General features: G+C 38.4%; 1 long non-coding RNA gene across 2 annotated transcripts; it reads left to right on the forward strand.

Moving 5' to 3' along the window:
- Positions 1-6,804: 6,804 nt before the first annotated feature.
- On the forward strand, positions 6,805-8,288 carry LOC144232788 (uncharacterized). 2 transcript variants are annotated; one of them, XR_013335516.1, is made up of 4 exons: positions 6,805-6,960; positions 7,093-7,223; positions 7,613-7,692; positions 8,149-8,288. It is a non-coding gene; the product is annotated as an uncharacterized LOC144232788 (long non-coding RNA). The 2 variants fall into 2 exon arrangements; XR_013335517.1 differs by lacking the exon at positions 7,093-7,223.
- Positions 8,289-8,828: the final 540 nt, after the last annotated feature.

An 8,828-nucleotide genomic window follows, 5' to 3' on the forward strand; every position in this document is an offset into this window, starting at 1 on the left:
TCAGATTACAATATTGTATGGAACTGGATGGTTAACCTTCTCATTTGTAGATGAAGAATATGAGGCTAAGACTGTTAAGCAGTTGGGCACAGTGTACACAGCCGGTTAAGCCTTGGGTGGATGGAACCCAGATCATGTACTTCCTCAGCTGACGCAGAGCTTCCCACTCCACCCAGCTGCTCTTGGCTGGGCTTGTTCGGGTTGGTTCTCTTGGGGGATTGAAGGAATAAGGCAAACTGCTTTCATACTTTGGAACTCTCGTTCGGCACGGGAGTGGGTGAGGAGGTGGAGGTGGGGGGTGCAATACCTAGTCTGACCATATTTTATAAAGAGGATGACATTTGAAACTACCATGGGTTGGGTCAACATGGAAACCGGTCTGGTACAATGGTAAGATCATGAACTCTGGTGGGGTTTTCGATATGTAACTTTAGATTTGTTTGCATAAGGGTGCAGTAGGGGCAGTTACCTGGTCTCTTAACTTTTGGTTTCCTCAATTACAAATAGGAATAAAAACATTAAACTGCCTCAGTCAGTTAAGTGTCCAACTTTTGGTTTGGGCTCAGGTCATGACCTCACAGTTTGTGAGCTGGAGCCCTGAGTCAGGCTCTGTGCTGACAGTGTGGGGCGTGTTTGGGATTCTCTTTCTCCATTCCCCCCCGACCCCTGCCTTCCCTCTCCTGCTCTCTGTCTCTCTCAAAATAAATACTTAAGCATAAAAAAATCCCATAAGCCTCAGAAGGGTTATTTAAGGGCATTTGGGTAGAATATATAAAGCACATAGCAGAATAATTCACTTATATTTGGTGTTTAATAAACATTAAAACTAACTTACCAGCCTTCAAAGGCAATTAACCATTTCAACTAGATATGAGATCAAAGTCAATCCTGGAGTATGAAGTGAGGAAGGATCTAGATCTGGTATAGTCTACAATTTGGCAAACGAACCACAAAACTTTAAAAATATTGGTAGTGTATTAAGAATTCTCATTTTGTTTGTCCAGGAAAAAAAAAAATCCTTTTAATAAGTTAGCAAATCAGAAGGCCCATGTTTCCTAAACATTCTCTTTCACTTTAGAACATCTCAATCTTAGCAGTTGCTAGAATATAATAGGAACCACCACAGAGGGCACCAGAGGAAGCTCCCTAAAAGCAATGCATCTTAAGCAAGAGTTTATGACAAAAGTTGTATCCTTCTTTCTTCCCTTTGTGCTGTGGTTGGAGGCAAGATGATATTCATTTGTCCTGTGATTGTATTTTCTGCACATTATTGACCTGAGGCAAATAGCATTCAGAGGAAGAGAGTGTATTTTTAGGCTCTTGTCCTTTTGTGTACCAAGAAAAACCATCAAATGAGCAATTTTGAGATCTGTTATTCTTCCCACAGTTTTGTCACGTGGATGGACATTGAGGGAACACGTGTCCATTGGTCTTAAGGGAACATATTCTCAATTAACTGTAGGCAGTCGTGCCTGCATACTATTCTGGAGGCTCTTGGGACACATTACTGAGTAAAACACAGTTGTCCTCAGGGACCTCACACTGAGTGCTTTTTTATGAAGCTCCTACAACAATTCATGGAGCTGACTTGTTAGTCAAGAAAAGGAATCTATAATCCAGTGTTTGCAGAGTAGGTTACCTGCTTTTAAAAAACAAACCTGTATTGTGCAAGCTTACTGTGATGTAATACACAGGACCTTATTGGAAGAGAAATAAATCTAAGTTTGATTATATGCTTTCACCTTTGTAAGGATTTAGTTTTAGCTTCAGGATACCCAGACTGCCTTTTTTTCCCCCTTCTTGATCATTCATTCCTTAAACTCAAAATTTAGATGGATAGGCTACTTAGAAGTTTGAATAGAATGGTTTTGATAGAGTTCAGGACACACTGCCCCAAAATACGGCACCTTGGCATATTGAATATTTTAAGCTTAACAGGTTTGAGAAAGTGGCAGAGGCAGGAAGGTCACTGTGACCCCCGCACTCTTGCCCTTCTCCTCTGAAACAGGTTATAAACTTCATTTGAGAAGTGCCCTACCTATACCTGGAAGAAAGGAGCATCCTGTATGTGCCTTTCATTATATTTCTATTGTATGGCTCCTCTTTATAACATTCTAAATAGGAGATGAATGGTATTATTCTTAGAAGTTTGAAAGGAATTGTCTGTTCCAATAACTACCAGGGAATGAATAGACAGACAAATTAATATAACAGTATAGAAAGTGCAGAATTTGCATTTTTTTGATAATGAGATTTTAATAAAAATTTCAGTGTCTTTGTTATTTGTTTATTGAGCTTTTCTATGACATTTTCAATCAATTTTTTATACTGCATATTTTCCTAGAAAGTAGTTTCTTCATTCAGATGTTCAATGTTTTTAACATAGAGTTGTATGTTCTTTAACAATGCAATTTATAGCAATGCTTCTCAACTGGGGGTGATCTGCTTCTCAGGGGACATTTGGTAATATAGGGAGATTTTTGAATGTCATAGCTGGGGGTGGGCATGATATTGGCATCTAGGTGGTAGACTTCAGGGATGCTGTTAAACATCCTACAATGCAGAAGCTGACTTCTATAACAAGGAATTACCTAGCCCAAATGTAAAAAACCTGGTCTGTAATAATATCCCCCATTTCCCTTGGTGTGTTTCAAATTTAGGTTTTGCCTCGTTTTCCTTTCTTCATTTTTTTTTCTCATTTAGCATTTCTAAAACTTTATCGTTTAGGTTATTTCAAAAATCTGGGGCTTGGATTTATTTATCAATTTTTCTTTTTAATATTTTATAATTAATTTAATTATGGCTTTTAATCTTTAGTCATTCCTCTTTTCTTCTCCTACTTCTCAGTTTCATTTTGCTGTTACTCTTATTTTATTTTTTAAATATTTATTTTTAGAGAGAGAGTGGCATGAATGGTGAGGGAGAGAGAGAGAGAGAGAGAGAGAGAGAGAGAATCCCAAGCAGGCTCCATGCTGTCAGTACAGAGCCCAATGTGGGGCTTGATCTAAAGAACCTGGGATCATGCCCTGAGCTGAAATCAAGGGTTGGATGCTTAACTGACTGAGTCACACTGGCTCCTTTTGTTATTTTTATAGCTTCCTGTTATTTTTATGCTTTTGTTAAGCATGAAATGCTCTGCATTTTCCCGAGTATACTTTTGACCTGATTCTGTAAGATTTTAAAAATATTTTATTGAAGGGCAATTAATGTACGTAGAGACAAGTGCACATGCTGTGGCTGTAAAGCTCAGTGAAGTCTTACCAACTGAGTATACTCATATAAACAGACACAACTAAATAAACTGGGGTGACCTGCACGTAGATCAAGACACAGAATACACCCAGTTCCCAGAACCCCCATTTGAGTGACAGCCCTCTCATGAGTAACTCATATCTTAACTTTTAACAGCATAGATTAGTATTTCCTTTTCTGTACTTTATATAAATGCAAATGTACAGTTTATAGTTTCTTTATGTGACTTATTTGGCTCAACAATTATTTGTGAGCTTCAGCATATTATTATGTGCAGTTATAATTTGTTCATTCTCATCACTGTACAGTACTCCATTCTGTGAATACATCACAATGTACTTATCTAGTCTACTGTTTATGGACATTTGGGTCATTTTGGGGGGGATCTTTCTAATTATAGAGTTTCTTAAATAGTACTCTTATGCCTTTTGATGAACATATAGATGTTTTTCATTGGAAATATACCTAGAATATATGTATTCAGCATTAGTAGATACTACCAATCAGTTTTCCAAATGGATTGTAACAGTTTCACTCCCACCAGTAATGGTTGGGATATTTGCTTACTCTACATTCTTGTCAAAATTTGGTATTGATTGTCTCTTTTAATTTTAGCCGTTCTGGTGAGTATGCGATGGTCTCACATCGTGGCTTTATCTTGAATTTTTCTTTAAAATTTTTTTAATATTTACTTATTTTTGACCAGAGAAACAGAATAGGAGCAGAGGAGGGGCAGGGAGAGAAAAACAGAATCCAAAGCAGGCTCCAGGCTCTGAGCTGTCAGCACAGAGCCTGACGCGGGGCTTGAACTCATCAACCACAAGATCATGACCTGGGCCTAAGTCAACCACTCAACCAACTGAGCCACCCAGGTATCCCTGCATTTTTCTGATGATTAACAAAGTTAATATTTTTTGTAGTTTATTAGCCATATTAGATACCTTCTTTTGAGAAGTGACTGTTAAGTATCATTGAGTTTTAAAAGTCATTTTCTCTGGATATGAGATCTTTGTTATATGCATATATAAAGAATATCTTTTGTTGGTTTTTTTTTTCATTCTCCCAATGGTATCTTTTTGATGATCATAGTTCTATAATCTTAATATCATTCAATGCATCACCTATTTTTCCTTTGATAACATGCTTTTGTTTCTTGTTCAAAAACCTTAGTTATTCTAAAATCACAAAGATGTTCTTTACTGTTGTATTGCAAAAATTTTGTTGTTTTACCATGATCACCTAGATTTGATGTACATATAGACCTATCATATCTTATCTACATTTTTTGACAAATAATGTTGTATTAGTTTCAAGTGTACAGCATACTGATTTGATATGTGCATATATCTCAAAATGATCACTACACTAGTTCTTTTTAACATCCATCAGCATACACAGTGACAATTTTTTTCTCTTCTTTTCTTTTCTTTTCTTTTCTTTTCTTTTCTTTTTTTGAGGGAGAAAGAGAGTAAGAGGAGGAGGATAGAGAGAGGGAGAAAGAGAATCCCAAGTAGGCTCCACACTGTCAGTACAGAGTGCAATGTAGGGCTCGAACTCCTGAACTGTGAGATCATGACCTGAGATGAAATCAAGCATTGGTCACTTAACTGACTGAGTCACCCAGATGCCCCACAATTTTTTTTCTTGTGATGAGAACTTGTAAGAGCTAATCTTAGCAACCTTTAGATAAACAATACAGTATTATTAACTATAGTCATCATGCTGCACATTTCTTTCTCATGACTGACATTTATTTTATGACTGGAGGTTTGTACCTTTTGACCATTGCCACCCATTCTTTGTCTCCCTTTTTTACTTTCGCTGTTCCATTTGTTAAATTCTTTCCTTTTAGACTTCTTATAGAATTTATTTTAGCTTTCCTGGACCTATCTTGTAAAGTTTTAAACTTTTCTGGCAAAATTTTCTACTTTTCCTAGAAGTTCTGGAAGAATTTCTTGAGCTTATTTTACTAATCCATTGATTCATATTCTACAGAATCTCATCTTATATTCATGAATTCCATTGCATTAGAAAGTTTAATGGCTGGGACACCTGGATGGCTCAGTTGGTTAAGTGTCCAACTTTGGCTCAGGTCATGATCTCACAGTTAGTGGGTTCAAGCCCTGCCTTGGGCTCTCTGCTGGCTGCTCAGAGCCTGGAGCCTGCTTCGGATTCTGTGTCTCCCTCTCACTCTGCCCCTCACTCTGCACTCTGTCTCTCAAAAATAAATAAAAATGTCAAAAAAGAGAAAGAAAAAATTTAATGGTCATATTTTTCATCTCAAAGCAATTTTTCCTGGTCCCAGATTACATCTTTTTAAAAAATAATTTAAAGTTTTTACTAAGTAGATAAAATGTCTTCTTGAATCTTTTAGAAAATATACATTAGAGATTTTCTATAGTTTTTCCTTTCACTATTAAAGCCACTTTTAAACTAATCTTTTTAAATGTTTATTTATATTTGAGAGAGTGACAGAGAGAGAGAGAGAGAGAGAGAGAGAGAGAATCCAAAGGACAGCCCAGGCTCCAAGCTGTTAGCACAGTGCCGGATGTGGGTCTCGAACCCAGGAACCATCCATCAGATCATAACCTGAACTGAAGTTGGACACTTACCTGACTGAGCCATCAGGGCATGCCAATAAAGCCATTTTTAAAGGGTGTATTTTTTCCTGTCTAAACAGCTTGATTGTCTTCAATTAAACCACTTAATCTTTATATTATAATTTCTCTTTGCTTATCCTTAGGAGTAAGCATGCATGGATGGGATAGGAAATGAGGGAGCGACTGGAAAAGAAAGATGGGAGAGATTATAAGCTTGTCCTTATTTGGAGATTTATGTGATTTCTTTCAGCACCTGTTTTGGTATAAATCAAAAAGAAAGGGGGAAACAAGAGCAAAAGGAATAAGGGAAGAAGGGAAAGAGAGAGAAAGGGAAAGGGAAAAGTGGAAGGAAAGAGGGAGAAGGAAAGGCAGAAAAACATGAAGGTAGGGTTAGCAGTTTTATATAATCTAATTATAGGGCAATTACGTCTGAAGGGCAGGGTGTGAATTAAAGCCGGGGCAGCACATCAGGGAGTTTGCCCCTATGCCAAAGAAAGTCTATTCCCTCTTTGTTTGAGAGGATAATGTCCCTGTTCTCTAACTGGCACAGCCTGTCTCTTTAGAGGCCAGCTGTGGCACTGCCCCTATTCTACTTGGCCTGCTCTATAGTTCAAGGGTAAGACAGGAGCGAATTATGCAGTGTAATCTCACCCTTGTTAGCTCTTGATTTGCAACACCCTCCCCAAACCCATCATTGTCCTAATGGCCATTTTTACTCTGGGCGGTGCCACTCTGTGCTTAGGGTTGATTTGTGAATTGTGAGTTGGCCAGCAATTCTCCCAATCCAGTTGTGGTATTGTTTTCTCTTTTCAGTTTATTGCATCAAGGAGTTACACCAGTCCAACTTTCAAGCGGACCCCAAATGGTTACATTATACAAACTGTGAGGTTTTTAAACTTGACAATGGACAGAGAGAAATTCTACTCGTTGCAGGGAAATCCTCACTTAAGCTTCAGTGAGCCAAAAGCACTTAAACCCATGAACCTTCAGCTGGCCATCCTTAGCCAGTCCGGTCTCCAGGAGGAACTGGCATTTGTCCTTGTTCTGATCACCTTGTAGCAGAATTACTTCTCCATATTCCGGATGATCAATTACAGTACCATTGCTGGTAAATTTCTTCTTCAATGCTTTCACTAGTTTCTTTTTATTGTAGTCATCAGTGATCCCTTGATCCCTTGAAAGGTAGTAAGGGTCTTCCTGCTGTTTCTTTGTTGAATTTTTATATGCATATAATCCTCAGTGTCAGGAGGAAGCAGATCATCACGCTTACTTGCATCAGCAAAGGGGTAGAAAGGGTGTTGTTGTTTCTGGAGATCAGAAGTCCACGATTTTGTGTCCTCGGAGGAACGGGCCTGCAGACGGCAGTGGCAGGTGAAGGCAGTCCGAACATGGGACTGGGGTGGGAACTGAGGGCAGGGAAGCCAGTGGGGACACAAGGGGGAGGCTGCTGAGTGTTCCGAGGCTGCTCAGTGAGTGGGACATCTCCCGGTGTAGTCTTGTTTGCAGTATATTTTGCAGAAATGCCTTGACTTTTCCCACAATAGTTTGGTTTGCTTTTCTGATTTTCAAATTCCTTTGGGAATTAATTTGGGAGCATGAGAAGTTAAATGCAAGGATTCAGATCAAAAGTCTGTCTTTTTAATTTTAAGTAGTTGGAATAGCTTATTATCGAGGTTACATTATAGTTAATACTCTGTCAAATCAATCACATGTATTAATATATCTCCTAATTTTTGTGGTTCCTGAACTCTGGTTTATAGGCTCTCTGCACTGGAAATACCTGAGGATTGATTTAGGAATGAAGATCCTCAATCCCACCTCAGAAATTCTGCTTCACATGGTATGGTGTGGGACCGGGGAACATGAATTTTAAACCTCTTTCCAAGCAATTTTTATGAACAGCCCCGTTTGGGAGTCACTGCCCTCCTCTGGAACAGCTGGACCCTTTGCAATTACAGTATTTTATTTTGTATTTCTGATTTTAGGACTCCTCCCCTTCCAGCTCCTAAGGATAAAAGAATACATTTTAGTCACTTTTTTATGAGAGCAGATTTAAATTAATTTTTCCCTTAGACTTTCATGACAGTTGTTAAGATAAGTGGATACCCCCTGAGGTGTGGCAATGAAAAATTATTGCTGTAACTGTAGGGTGGTGGTAGCTACATCTGAATAGGGCACTATTAGAAAATGAGATAGTAATCCCCTACAAATTCTTTGCTGGAGTTTTTAGATCTGGGGAAGTAATTTCATCATGTGTTGGTGATTATTTGGGAAAATCCTATTGTGCCTTTTTCAGATGATAGTTGGGATTGATGGGGGAGAAAATGAAGAGAAACAGCTGGAGGCTTTGCAAGTACGTCCATAAGCAGGATGTTCCATGCCAGGGGAGAAGACATTTTATGGAAATTTTAAAATAAAAATGTTCTACTTCATGAATACATTTTTTTATCAATGTTATTTAGAAATCTTAATACTGGCCTTATTCTCTAGGGTAACACACACAGATAGGCCTCTTACTAAAGATTTAGTTGGCACATTTTGGTTTTATTTGGAGGGGGAGGGATTGGCTATTTATACTGATTCATAATTCAAATCTAGTAATATTGATTGGAGGTGCTCATGCTTAGATGGGCACAGGCAAGCAGAAGAAAATGAAAGTCATTAAAAAAAACTTTTTTAACTTAGGAACTCTGCCCTCCAGCATTCGGGCATCTGGTTCCCTTCTCTTGCCTGCCAGAGCTAACAGCCAGAGTCTCTTAAGAAGAAGGATTAGATGTAAAATCCTGATAAATCCCATTCAGTCTGAGCTGTGAACCAATAACAGAGAGACATTTGTTGTCCATCTGTCTTTGTATGAAATGCGGGAGAGCTGTGGTACTGGCACTGCCGTTGAAATAGAGAGTTCCGAGTCTATCTTGCAGTGTATTTCTCTTCAGGCTACAATCGGATGATACAGATACGTACCACTCTGTACTC

This window comes from Crocuta crocuta, unplaced genomic scaffold (genome assembly GCF_008692635.1).
Source record: "Crocuta crocuta isolate KB4526 unplaced genomic scaffold, BGI_CrCroc_1.0 scaffold174, whole genome shotgun sequence".
NCBI classification, from domain to species: Eukaryota; Metazoa; Chordata; class Mammalia; order Carnivora; family Hyaenidae; genus Crocuta; species Crocuta crocuta.